Here is a 13303-nt window from a genome sequence, read left to right as displayed (position 1 = left end):
CTCTCTAAGGAGATGAGGGGAGGAGCCAGGTTATACAGAAGCTTTGCAATAAGGGGCAGGTAGTTTGAACATCAAACAATTATTGTTAATTAAAGAAAACCAAATATCTCAAGTTAAGGAATTTAGTGATTTTCTAGGTAAGGAAAGATGAGAGAGTCTGGGCTCACTGAAATCATTCCTTTCATATGCATCTCAGCTATCTGGGATCAGTATTCTGCATTTTTCACATCCTGAGTTCCTCAGTGCTCACCGCAGGGAGTGGCTGCAGCCTGGTGGCTGCCAGATCCCGCAGGTATTCTTCTCCTTCATGGGGGCCCTTGCTGCTGCTGCTGCTGCTGCTAAGTCGCTTCAGTCGTGTCCGACTCTGTGCGACCCCATAGACGGCAGCCTACCAAGCTCCCCCGTCCCTGGAATTCTCCAGGCAAGAACACTGGAGTAGGTTGCCATTTCCTTCTCCAATGCATTTAAGTAAAAAGTGAAAGTGAAGTCGACCTTCAGCGACCCCATGGACTGCGGCCTTTCAGGCTCCTCCGTCCATGGGATTTTCCAGGCAAGAGTTCTGGAGTGGGGTGCCATTGCCTTTTCCTCCTGGGGGCCCTTAGGTCAGGAATTCACACTTGGAGCGCTGGAATTGCTGATGACTGTCACATCCTTGTTTACTGATATGGCAGGAAGTATTCCATTTCTCAGGATTTCCCTGGGGATTCAGTGGTTAAGATTCCCTGCTTCTAATGCAGAAGGCACAGATTCAACACCTGGTAAGGGAAGATCCCACATGCTGTGCAGCCAAAAAGTAAATGAATAAATACCTTTATAAAAGGTGGGGGAGGCTCCTTATGAGTAAATAAAGATGCTTCTATTATTCAAGAAATTCCAAGGGTTTTAGGAGCTCTGTGCCAGGAATCAAAGGCCAAATATATTCCTTATTATATCACAAGTGTGACTATATTCCAATAAAACCTTATACTATTTGGCCTGTGGTTTGTGGTTTGCTAACCCTGCCCCAGACCTTGTCATTATGGATAGCCACAGCCACAATCTCAATTTCAAGCATCCCACTCTCCCTTGCCTCCACCCCACCCCCACCCCCAACCCCACCACTGTTCTCTGTCTTTTTCCCTCCTGGAACCTGCCCTCCATTAATCCCACCACCCCTCATCCCCTCCTGTCTTATTCAGCATAAGCACTATGGTCAATTATTTAGTCCTTTGTATGCAACCTTGTTACCCAAAAACTGGGTTTGCCTCTTAGCTCTTGACACCCATCCAGCCAAAAGACACAATCAAGCCAAAGATCAGGTGAAGGTAGGATTTATGACAACTTGAAGTAAGTAAGGAGAACATCAAGGATCTCTCCCAGAGCAATGTCTCCCAGTATAGCAAAATTGGGGAAGTTTTAAGCTAAAGGTACATGCATATCAGGCAGTAGGCAGAGTCCAAGCTTTAGCAGTTCTAAGCCACTCACTTTCAGAAGGAGAAAAAAAGAAGAAAGGAAGGAAGGAAGGAAGCAAGTATAGGGGAGGATGTGGAGAAATTGGAACCCCTTTGCACTGCTGGTGGGAACTTAAAATGGTACAGTGCTAGGAAGTACAGTATGGAAGTTTCTCAAAAAAAACCCAACAACATAGAATTGCCATATGATCCAGTAATTCCAATTCTGGTTATATATCCAAAAGAACTGAAAACAGAGACTCCTATGCCAGCGTTCATTGCAGCATTATTCACAATAGTCAAAAGGTGGCAGCAGACCAAGTGTCCACAGGTGGATGAGATATGATGGAGTATTGCTGCTGCTGCTAAGTCGCTTCAGTTGTATCCGACTCTGTGCGACTCCATAGACGGAAGCCCACCAGGCTCCCCCGTTCCTGGGATTCTTCAGGCAAGAACGCTGGAGCAGGTTGCCATTTCCTTCTCCAATGCATGAAAGTGAAAAGTGAAAGGGAAGTCGCTCAGTCGTGTCCGACTCTTAGCGACCCCATGGACTACAGCCTACCAGGCTCCTCCATCCATGGGATTTTCCAGGCAAGAGAACTGGAGTGGGGTGCCATTGCCTTCTCCGATGATGGAGTATTATTCAGCATTAAAAAGGAAAGAAATTCTGACACGTGCTACAACATGGATGGACCTTGCAGAAATTATGCTAAGTGAAAGAAGTCTGTCACAAAAAGACAAATACCGTACGTAGGATTCCATTTATATGAGATACTTGTGTGTGTCTAAGTCGCTTCAGTCATGTCAGACTCCTTGTGATCCTATGGACTGTAGCTTGCCAGGCTCCTCTGTCTGTGGGGATTCTCCTGATGAGAATATTGAAGTGGGTTGCCATTCCCTCCTCCAGGGGATCTTCCCCACCCAGGGATCGAACCCATGTCTCCTGCGGCTCCTGATTTCCAGGCAGATTATTTACTGCTGAACCACCAGCGTGGAGAAGGCAATGGCACCCCACTCCAGTACTCTTGCCTGGAAAATCCCATGGACAGAGGAGCCTGGTAGGCTGTGGTCCATGGGGTTGCTGAGAGTCAGACACGACTGATCAACTTCACTTTCACTTTTCACTTTCATGCACTGGAGAAGGAAATGGAAGCCCACTCCAGTGTTCTTGCCTGGAGAATCCCAGGGACGGGGGAGCCTGGTGGGCTGCCGTCTACGGGGTCGCACCGAGTTGGACACAACTGAAGCAACTTAGCAGCAGCAGCAGAGCCACCAGGGAAGCCCATGAGATAGCTAGCATAGTCGGATTCATAGGGATTGAAGTATGATGATGGTTGCCAGGGGCTAGAGGGAGAGGGGTATGGGAAATTGATGTTTACTGGGTACTTGTGTGCATGTGTGCTCAGTTGTGTCGGACTTTTTGCAACCCTATGGACTGTAGTCCGCCAGGCTCCTCTGTCCATTGAATTTTTCAGGCAAGAAATACTGGAGTGGGTGGCCATTTCCTACTCCAGGGGATCTTCCTTCCTGGGTACAGAATTTTCAGTTTTGTAAGATGAAAAGAGTTAGGGAGGTGGATGGTGGTGATGATTGCCCAGCAAGGTGAATGGGCAGGCATACCTTGGAGACAGTGCAGATTTGATTCCAGACCACCATGATAAAATGAGTCACATGAATTTTTTGGTTTCCTAGAGTATATAAAAGTTGTGTTTGGACTATACTGTAGTTTATTAAGTGTACAATAGCATTATGCCTAAAAAAAACGATGGACACACCTTAATTAAAAAATACTTTATTGCTGGGACTTCCCTTGTGGCCTAGTGGCTAAGATCCTGCACTCCCAATTTGCTCCCTCAAATACCGGGTTCAATCTCTGGTCAGGAAACTAGATTCCACATGTTGAAACTAAAGATCCTGTGTGCCCAGTGAAGATGGAAGATCCCATGTACCACAACTAAGATGCAGCACAGCCAAATAAACAAATATTTTAAAAAATACTCTATTGCTAAAAATTGAGCCTTTAGTGAGTTGTAATCTTTTTGCTGGTGGAAGGTCTTGCCTTGATGTTGATGGCTGCTGACTGATCTGGATGGTGGTTGCCTAAGGTTGAGTAGGCAATTTAAAAAAAGAAGATGACAATGGAGTTTGCTGCATTGATTGACTCTTCCTTTTATGGTCAGTTTCTCTCTAGCATACAAAACTGTTTGATAGCATTTTAGCCACAGTAGAAATTCTTTAAAAATTGGAGTCAATCCTATCAGACCCTACAGCTGCTCTATCAACTATGGTTATGTAAGAGTCTAAGCCCTTTGTTGAAATTTCAGTAATCTTCATATCATCTTCACCAGGAGTAGATTCCATCTCAAAAGACCACTTATTTGGCTCATCCATAAGAAGCAAGTCTTCATCCATTCAGGTTTCATCATGAGATTGCAGAAATTCACTCACATCTTCAGGCTCCACTTCTAATTCTAGTTCTTCTGTTACTTCTACCACATCTGCAGTTATTCCTCCATAGAAACCTCAGATCCCTTGAAGTCATCCATGAGCACTGGAATCAACTTCTTCCAAAGTCCTGTTAATGTTGATATCTTGACCTCGTCTTGTGAATCATGAAAGGTCTTAATGGCCTCTAGAATGGTGAATCCTTTCCAGATGGTTTCTTAGCTTATTTTGCCCAGATTCATCAGTGGACTTACTATCTATGGCAGCTAGAGCCTCACTTATTTCCAAAATAATAGGACTTGAAAGTTGAAATTACTCCTTGATCAGCAGGCCACAGAATAGGTGTTCTGTTAGCAGTCACGAAGACATTAATCTTCATCAGGGCTCGTGGGTGACCAGGTGCATTGTCAATGAGCAGTAATATCTGAAATGAATCTTTGTTTCTGAGCAAGAGACCTCAACATTGGGCTTAAAATATTCATAAACAATGTTTAAACACATGTGCTGTCTCCAAGCTTTGTTGATCTATTTATAGAACACAGGCAGAGTAGATTTAGCATAATTCTCACTGACTTTAGCCTAAAGTCATCAGTTATGTTAGCCGCTAACAAGAGAGTCCAGAGAAGGCAATGGCACCCCACTCCAGTACTCTTGCCTGGAAAATCCCATGGATGGAGGAGTCTGGTAGGCTGTGGTCCATGGGGTTGCTAAGAGTCAGACACGACTGAGCGACTTCACTTTGACTTTTCACTTTCATGCATTGGAGAAGGAAATGGCAACCCACTCCAGTGTTCTTGCCTGGAGAATCCCAGGGGCGGGGGAGCCTGGTGGGCTGATGTCTTTGGGGTCGCACAGAGTCTGACACGACTGAAGTGACTTAGCAGCAACAAGAGAGTCAGCCTCTCCTTTGAAGCTTTGAAGCCAGGCACTGACTTTTCCTCTCTAGCTATGAAAGTCCTAGATGACATCTTCTTTCAGTCCATCCATCCATCCATTTATCCTTCACATGTGCAGTTGCGTCTGACTCTTTTGTGATCCCATGGACTATAGCCAACTAGGCTCCTCTGTCCATGGGATTTTCCAGGCAAGAATACTGGAATGGGCTGCCGTTTCCTCCTTCAGGGGATCTTCCCGACCCAGGGATTGAACCTGTGTCTCCTGCATTGCAGGCACATTCTTTACCGATTGAGCCATCAGGGAAGCCCCTTCTTTCAATACAAGGTTTTTTCATCTGTGCTGATAATCTGTTGTCTAGTGTAGCCATCTTCATTTATTATCTTAGTTATATCCTCTGGGTAATTTGCTGCTTCACCTTGAACTTTTATGGTATAGCAATGGCTTCTTTCGGAGAAGGCAATGGCACCCCACTCCAGTACTCTTGCCTGGAAAATTCCATGGATGGAGGAGTCTGGTAGGCTGCGGTCCATGGGGTCGCTAAGAGTCGGGCACGACTGAGCGACTTCACTTTCACTTTTCACTTTCATGCATTGGAGAAGGAAATAGCAACCCACTCCGGTTTTCTTGCCTGGAGAATCCCAGGGACGAGGAAGCCTGGTGGGCTGCCATCTCGGGGGTCGCACAGAGTTGACTGAAGCGACTTAGCAGCAGCAGCAGCAGCAGCAATGGCTTCTTTCTTCAACTTCATGGCCCAGGCTCTGCTGCCTTAAACTTTTTTTCTGTAGCTTCCTCACCTCTCTCAGCCTTCCTAGAATTGATGAGAGTTGGGGCCATGCTCTGGGTTAGGCTTTGGCTTAAGGGAATGTTGTGGCTGGTTTGATCTTCTATCTAGACCACCAAAACTTTCTCCATTTCAGCAATAAAGCTGTTTCACTTTCTCCTCATTCGTGTATTCACTAGAGTAGCACTTTTCATTTCCTTTAAGTATGTTCCTTTGCATTCACAACTTGGCTAACTGGCACAGGAGGCCTACCTGCCTGTCTCAGCATTTGACATGACTTCTTCCCTAAGCTTCATCATTTCTAGGTTCTGTTTTATAACGGAAGTGTGGGGCTTCCCCGATGGCTCATTGACCTGCCAATGCAGGAGATGCTGGAGATGCCAGTTCGATCCCCATGTCAGAAAGATCCCCTGGAGAAGGAAATGGAAACCTACTCCAATATTCTTGCCTGGAAAATCCCATGGACAGAGGAGCCTGGCGGGCTGTAGTCCATGGGGTCACAAAAGAGTCAGACACGACTGAGGGACTAAGCATGGAGCACCAAGAGACGTGTGACTCTTTCTTTCACTTGAACACTTAGAGGCCATTGTAGGGTTATTAACTGGCATGATTTCAATATTGTTGTGTCTTAAGGAATAGGGAGGCCCAGGGAGAGGGAGAGAGACGGGGGAGATATCTGGTCAGTGGAGCAGTCAGAACACACACAACATTAAGTTTGCCATCTATACAGGCACAGCTTGTGATGCCCCCAAGAACTACCATAGTAACATCACAAATCACCTTTCACTATTACAAACATAATAATAATGAAAACATTTGAAATATTTAAAGAATTTTATTTTATATTTTTAGCTGCGCTGCATGGCTTGTGGGATCTTAGTTCCCCAACCAGGGTTTGAACCCAGGCCCTTGGCAGTGAAAGCATGGAGTCCTAACCACTGGACTGCCAGGGAATTCCCGAAGTATTTCAAGAATTATCCAAATGTGACACAGAGACATAAAGTAAGCAAATGCTGTTGGGAAAATGCTATGGATAGAGTTGTCGGACACACAAGGTTGCCACAAATCTTCAATTTGTAAAAAATTCAGTGTCTGTGAAGCGCAATAAAATGAAGTGCAATAAAATGAGGTTGCCACCGAGCTGTTCACTTGGAAATGATTACAATGGCAGATTTTATGTAATGTGCATTTCATTACAATTAAAAACAGCAAAAACCTTCTTGAAAACAATTCTCTCTCCAGTTACTGTCAGATTTCCCAGTTACTTCTTCTTCTTCTTTTTTTGTTTTTTTTAAAAAAAAAACCTTTTGTTTTATACTGGACTATAGCTGATTAACAATGTTGTGAGTTTCAGTTGGACAGCAAAGGACTCAGCCATACGTATACATATATCCATTCTCCCCAAAATTGTCCTCCCATCCAGGCTGCCACATAACATCGAGCAGAGTCCCCTGTGCTATACAATAGGTCCTGTTGGTTATTCACTTTAAATATTTCAGAGTGTACATGTCCATCCCCAAACCCCTAACTATCCTTTCTCCCCATCCTTTCCATTGGCAACTGTAAGCTCTCTAAGTTTGTGAGTCTCCTTCTGTTTTGTAAGTTCATTTGTGTTATTTCTTTTTAGATTCCACATATAAGGGATATTATATGATATTTCTCCTTCTCTGACTTACTTCCCTCAGTATGACAATCTCTAGGTCCATCCACATTGCTATAAATGGCATTATTTCATTCCTTTTAATGGCTGAGTAATATTCCATTATATACATGTACCACATCTTCTTTATCCATTCCTCTGTCAATGGATATTTAGGTTGCTTCCATGTCTTCGCTATCATAAACAGTTCCCAGTTACTCTTAACAGCAAGACATTGTTTATTGACAATATTGAAAATGTCTATTGACATTCACTGTCTCCAATTTATCTTCTCCCATTTTCTCTTGAGCTTATTCCATTGAAGCTGTGTCCACCTCATCACTAGAAATCTTAACGGCCAGGTCGTTGCTGACACTAACCCTGATGCTCAATTCACAGAGACTCTCAGGGCTCCTCTCACTTCCTCTGTGGGCAGCATTTGATCCAAGTGACCAGTTCCTTCCATGAAACATGCTCCTTGCCTGCTTCCAGGAGCACACACTCTCTTGGCTTTCCTGTCATCTCAAGGGGTCCTTCTGCCTCCTTTGCTGCTCCCTCCTCGTCTCAACTCTTTGTATCTTCTCCATCTCCCACTCCCTCCCCTGCAAGCCCCACACAGCTTCACGGCTTTAAATACCACAAATGCATCCTGCCAGCTCCCAGAGTTTGAATGGATAAGTGTTTCCTGGGCTCCTACTTCATGGCAGGCTGAAGATGCTCTAGGTACTGGAATACAGCACCTACTAAAGCAAAAGTTTGGGAAGAGAGACAATAAGAAAACACACACACAATACCCCTACAAAGATTAGGAGTATTAGAGTATTAGATGTTTCTTAAGAGCATCTAATCTACTTTTTCTTTGCACCAGTCAGCATTCCAGGATAGAGCTCTTATTCCCACTCATGTTTTTTGAGTACTGCTCTTAAGTACAGGACACCTGGCTCATTAACTGTAGCTGGGCCATAATTAATGGGTAGCAGTGTTTTCTAAAACTGGATTCATGCACACATCCAAGCCACATTAAAATTTCAACGGAGAGAGGACTTCCTTGTGGTCTAGTGGTTGAGACTCAGTGTTTTCAGTGTGGGCGGTTTGGGTTCAACCCCTGGTTGGGGAACTAAGATCCCACATGCTATGTGGTACAGCCAAAATAATATAAAATAAAATAGCCTATTCCCAAACTTTCTTTAAAAATTTCAACTTAAAATCTCTACAAAGTCTTTTTCCTTTCTATCTGAAGAAAATGAAGCTGGTCACAGAGAATAGACAGATGGGGGGTTTCCACTGTCCTGCTAAGGTGGGCAACGGGCAAAGGGACTCATGAAAACTCATAGCCAGTACAGAGACAGGGCCAGACCAGTCTTTTGGAAAGACGTCTCCAGGTGTTGGGGGGAGCGGTAAGTGGAAAGTCGGGCTGTCAGGACTGGGATGCTAACCCTGTCCATGGCTCTCATGTCCTTTGGTTACTGGGAGGTGGGCTGATCCCTCCTAAAGTCCCCTGGTTCTGGCTACGTTGGGAAGATGACTAGGGAAGGGAAGATTGGAAGCAAAGACACCAGGGATGTTCTGGTTGTGTAACAGGGAAGAACAAATCTGATTCCTTAATTGGATCTGTTTCTTTAACTTATTTATTTTATTGCTTTTGCTGTAAGTTGAGAATGTTGTCTACTGAAATATACATGACAGCGCATTCTCAGGCTGTCATCTTTAATGGTATAACTCTTTTCCATTCACATAGAGATAAAAAGTTGCAGAACACAAAATAACATTTGTCTCATTGGAGGTTTATAGGAACATTGTGACAGGACCTACATGGACAGCTGCAAGAACACAGGATTCCCGCACCAAGAGGTTTGCAACAACCAACCATACTCCCTCCCCTTTTAGTATAAAGGAGGCCTGAGCCTGAACTTGGGGAAGATGGTTCTTTGGGACACTAGTCCACCATCTTCTTGGTCTGCTGGCTTTCTGAATAACGTTGCTATTCCTTGCCCCAACAACTTGTCTCTCAATTTATTGGCTTGTTGTGCAATGAACACTATGAGCTTAGTCTGGGTAACTGTTGTTCTCCACCCTCTCCTCCAGTCCTTTTTCCACCCAGCTCTGTATCCTCTTCAGACTGAATCGCCAGACCCTTGCCTTCCAGCTTCCCCCAGGGTTTGCCCTTGTGAAGGCAGTAGCAGGAGCAGAGTGGGAGGACAGCACTGGCCCACTGTATTCCCTCCTCCACACACCTTTCCAGTGGCTTCTAACCGTATCCAGTCTCTCAGCTTGCTTTATGGCGCCACTCCCTCTCTGTCCCCACAGCTCCTCCCCGTGTACTTAGCCAGCTTCCTGGATTTTCTTACTGTTGCCCTCTGCTCTGCCAACTGCCCTTCCCTTAGTGTGCCCATGCCCTGTTCGCTTCCAAGGGGCACCACAGCCCTGACAGCTCTCACTGCACATTTCTCAGGCCTCCGCCATGCAGGAGCCTCCTAAGTTCCCATCCCGGGTTCAGTTTCACTCTCTACACAATGTGGGTAATAACAGGTGATGTGATATGAGAGGCATAAAGGAAAACTCTTCCCACATGTTGCCTCTACTCTCAATACTCCTGACACGGTCACCAAATGTGGGTTTTTTTCCCTCCCCTACACCAAAAAATTCAGTGACACCAGCTGGGTGTGCTACAGTTTAACTCAATTCCGACATTGTCTACAATGGGAAGTAGTACTAGAGCTCACAGGTTAAGGGCTCCCTCCTATAAGACTGCCTTAATTTCACATACCAGTCACAGGTTCAGGTGTTACCTGTGCTTAAAAAAAATTTTGTTTTATTATTTACTTATTTTTATTTTTGGCTGCGCTGAGTCTTCGTTGCTGCGTGTGGGCTTTTCTCTAGTTGTGGTGCGTGGGCTTCTTGTTTCAGTGGCTTCTCTCATTGCAGAGCATGAATTCTAGGTACACGGGCTTCAGTAGCTGTGGCACACGGGCTTAGTTGCCCCAAGGCATGTGGGAATCTTCCTGGATCAAGGACTGAACTGGTGTCCCCTGCACTGACAGGCAAATTCTTAACCACTGGACCACGAGGGAAGTTCCCCTGGAAGCTTTCTGAATCCCATCCTTTTGAGGTTTTATGGAGACTTCCTCAACAGGCATGCTGATTGAATCATTGGTCACTGGTGATTGATTCAACCTCTAGCCCCTCTTCCCAACCCAGAGGTAAGTGGTTGGAATTGAAAGTTCCAGCCCTCTAATCACATGGTTCATTTCCCTGGTAACCAGCCCCCATTCTTGGGGTCTTTCCAAAAGCCACCTACTGACAGAAACTTGGGTGTGACTGCAAGGGATTTGATATGAATAATAAGACACAGGTTTTGCCTTTATGGCTCTGGAGCTTTTTCAGAAGTGAGAACACAAGAACAGTTATTTGAACAAAAGATGCTCCATCACTCTTATCATTTAGGAAATTTCAAAGATTTCTGGAGTTGTGAGCCCAGGATGGAGGATGAAGATCAAATGTATATTTCTTATTATAAACCACAACATCACAGTGGGGAAATTTGAAGCAACTGAAGGCAGCCACCGGCCTGATGATTTAACTGATCAAAATGGGCCACGTGAAGCCCCTCCTGCCTCTTTCTTTTCTTTAACCCAGATGGAACAAGTGCTTTCTCTAAAGTAGGGCCAGCGCGGATGGGAGGAAGAATCTTTTGGATTCCTCTCCATCTAGTTTGCATTCAGGCATCGTTGTTAGGGAGCACCTTGATGGACTAGCACAGAAGTCAAGAAGTCCAGAGTTGTGGGTGCTAGAAGTCCACCTTTCCAGGTGTGAATCTCGGTTCTGCCACTTTGTTTGTGTAACCTCAGGCAAATTAATAACCTTCTCTGTGCCTCACTCTCCTTACCTCTAAAATGGGGTTAAAATATCTCCATCAGAATAAGGGATTACATGAACTACTATCTATAAAATACATGAGACTATGTCTGGCACATAGTAAGTGCTCAATAAATATTAGTTGTTGTTGTGTGTGTGTGTGTGTGCTGGGGATGCAACAGAATGCAAGGCAAGGAAGGTTTCTGCTAGAGCTGCCATGCTAGGTGGGGCTATGTGTAGAAATATGCGTGAGTGCTACGCCACTGGTGATTTTAAGAAGAAAAATAAAACAACATGGGAAACAGACAGAAGTAGGGGTGCTGCTAGTTTGCAAGGCGAGTTCAGGAAGGCTTCTCTGAGAAGCTGGTATTTGAGCTGAGGCTTTGGTGAAGGGAGGGACAGCAGCTGCTCCAAGTTCACACAGCAGGTTATAGGTGAAGCTAGGGTGCAATCCCAGGACTCTTTTAAATTACAATATTGTGATGGTTTTTGTTATACATCAACATAAATCAACCATAGGTATACATATGTCCCCTCCCTCTTGAACCCCCTCCCACCTCCCTCCCTGCCCCACCCCTCTAGTTTGTCATAGAGGCTTTGTGTTCCCTGCATCATACAGCCAGCTCCCACTGGCTATCTATTTTACATATAGACTCTTAACCTTTAGGTTTGCCCCAAGCAGCCCCCTGGCTTTCCAGACACTACTCTACTTTCTGGTTTCTGAATATGGAACTCCAGGCAGGGCAGAGAAGTCCCTGGAGAGAGAGGAAATTCTAAAGAGCTGGTTATCAGGAGTCCCCTAAAGTAAACAAACTGTTTACCCAACTCAACTCCTCAGATGAGTATCAAGCCCAGCCGGCTCAGCGCCTCCTCTGCATGGCACAGATAATGGGTACCTTGCCTATCTCCCAGGGCAATTATAGAGAGAAAATAACTGAAGCTCAGTTTCCCAACTCTCAGGCCAGGCCACACTCAGACCCTTGCCATCATTCAGGAAACAAACCCCAACATCTTCCCCTGACTCCTGAAGCCACCCTCCTGGCCGCACGTCTTGTCCCTAGGGTCCCAAAACTGTCCCACCCTCCCTGTCTGCACCCGATCTGGTCTAGATGATCTGGAGGTCAGGTGGGGAGGGGGCTTTATTGGGATGTACTGAGCAGGGCCTCTCAAATCTGCCTACCCCAGAAACCTGCCCCCTTGGACCAATATGCACCCCAGGGTCTAGCCCAGATGGTGATTAGGGGGCACCCCCATCTCCTGCAGTCCTTCACCTGTCACGTGTCTGAAACTTGCAGCTTTGGGGGCCACAGCATGGGTGGGGACCATGGGAGGTCCTTCCCTGTGGCCAACACAACCCTTTCCCCTCTGCTAGGCCAACCTTTGACCGACCTCTCTGTTCCCTGGATCCCCCATAACAAGCAGAGGGTGGGTGGAGGGTGAGCTGCGGTCCTCATGCAGAAGGTTTCAGGCTGGCAGCAGAGTCCAGCATTGTCCTGTGGTCTCTCTGTGTGATCTTGAGTAAGTTCCTTCCCCTTCCTAATCCTCTGTTTCCCCTTCTGTACAATGTGGGCTTTAGACTAGCTCTATATTTCCAAACTCATCACTTGGGGAGCTGGGTCCTCCTCCAGACTCCCTGAATTTGTATCCCTAGGGGCCAGTTCTTTCCACTAAGACCTCCAGCTAAAACTGTACACCCCTCGATTCCACCTTGCTTCCCTGCATTCTTTCTTTACTGCCTATCACCATCCCACCCCCTGCATGCTTTACGCTGACTTTGGTTTTTGTCTGTGTCTCTTCACCTGCTGGTATGTAATCTCCAGGAGGGCAGGGATATTTATCTATTTATTTGGTTGTGCGGGGTCTGTTACTGCACTCGGGCTTTCTCTAGTTGTGGTGAGCGGGGGGCTACTCTTCATTGCGGCACAAGGGCTTCTCATTGCGGTGATTTTTCTTGTTGCGGAGTATGGGTTCTAGGGCTCCTGGGCTTCAGTAGTGGTGGCACATGGGCTGAGTTGCCCAAGGTGTGTGGAAGCTTCCCTGACCAGGGATTGAACCTCATGTCCTCTGCATTGGCAGGCAGATCGTTAACCACTGGGCAACCAGGGAAGTCCCCACATGCGCTTTGATTTTCTCTTGTGTAAATACTCAGGACTGAGATGGCTGTGTGGTAAATGTATGGTGCGATGGATGATTCTCAGTGACACTGGCTGAAGGAATGGTGTCCTGGCATAAACTCCTCAGGTACAGCCAGGTGTC

This window comes from Bos javanicus, chromosome 16 (genome assembly GCF_032452875.1).
Source record: "Bos javanicus breed banteng chromosome 16, ARS-OSU_banteng_1.0, whole genome shotgun sequence".
In the NCBI taxonomy this organism is placed as follows: domain Eukaryota; kingdom Metazoa; phylum Chordata; class Mammalia; order Artiodactyla; family Bovidae; genus Bos; species Bos javanicus.
Note: the sequence above shows the minus strand (reverse complement) of the source record.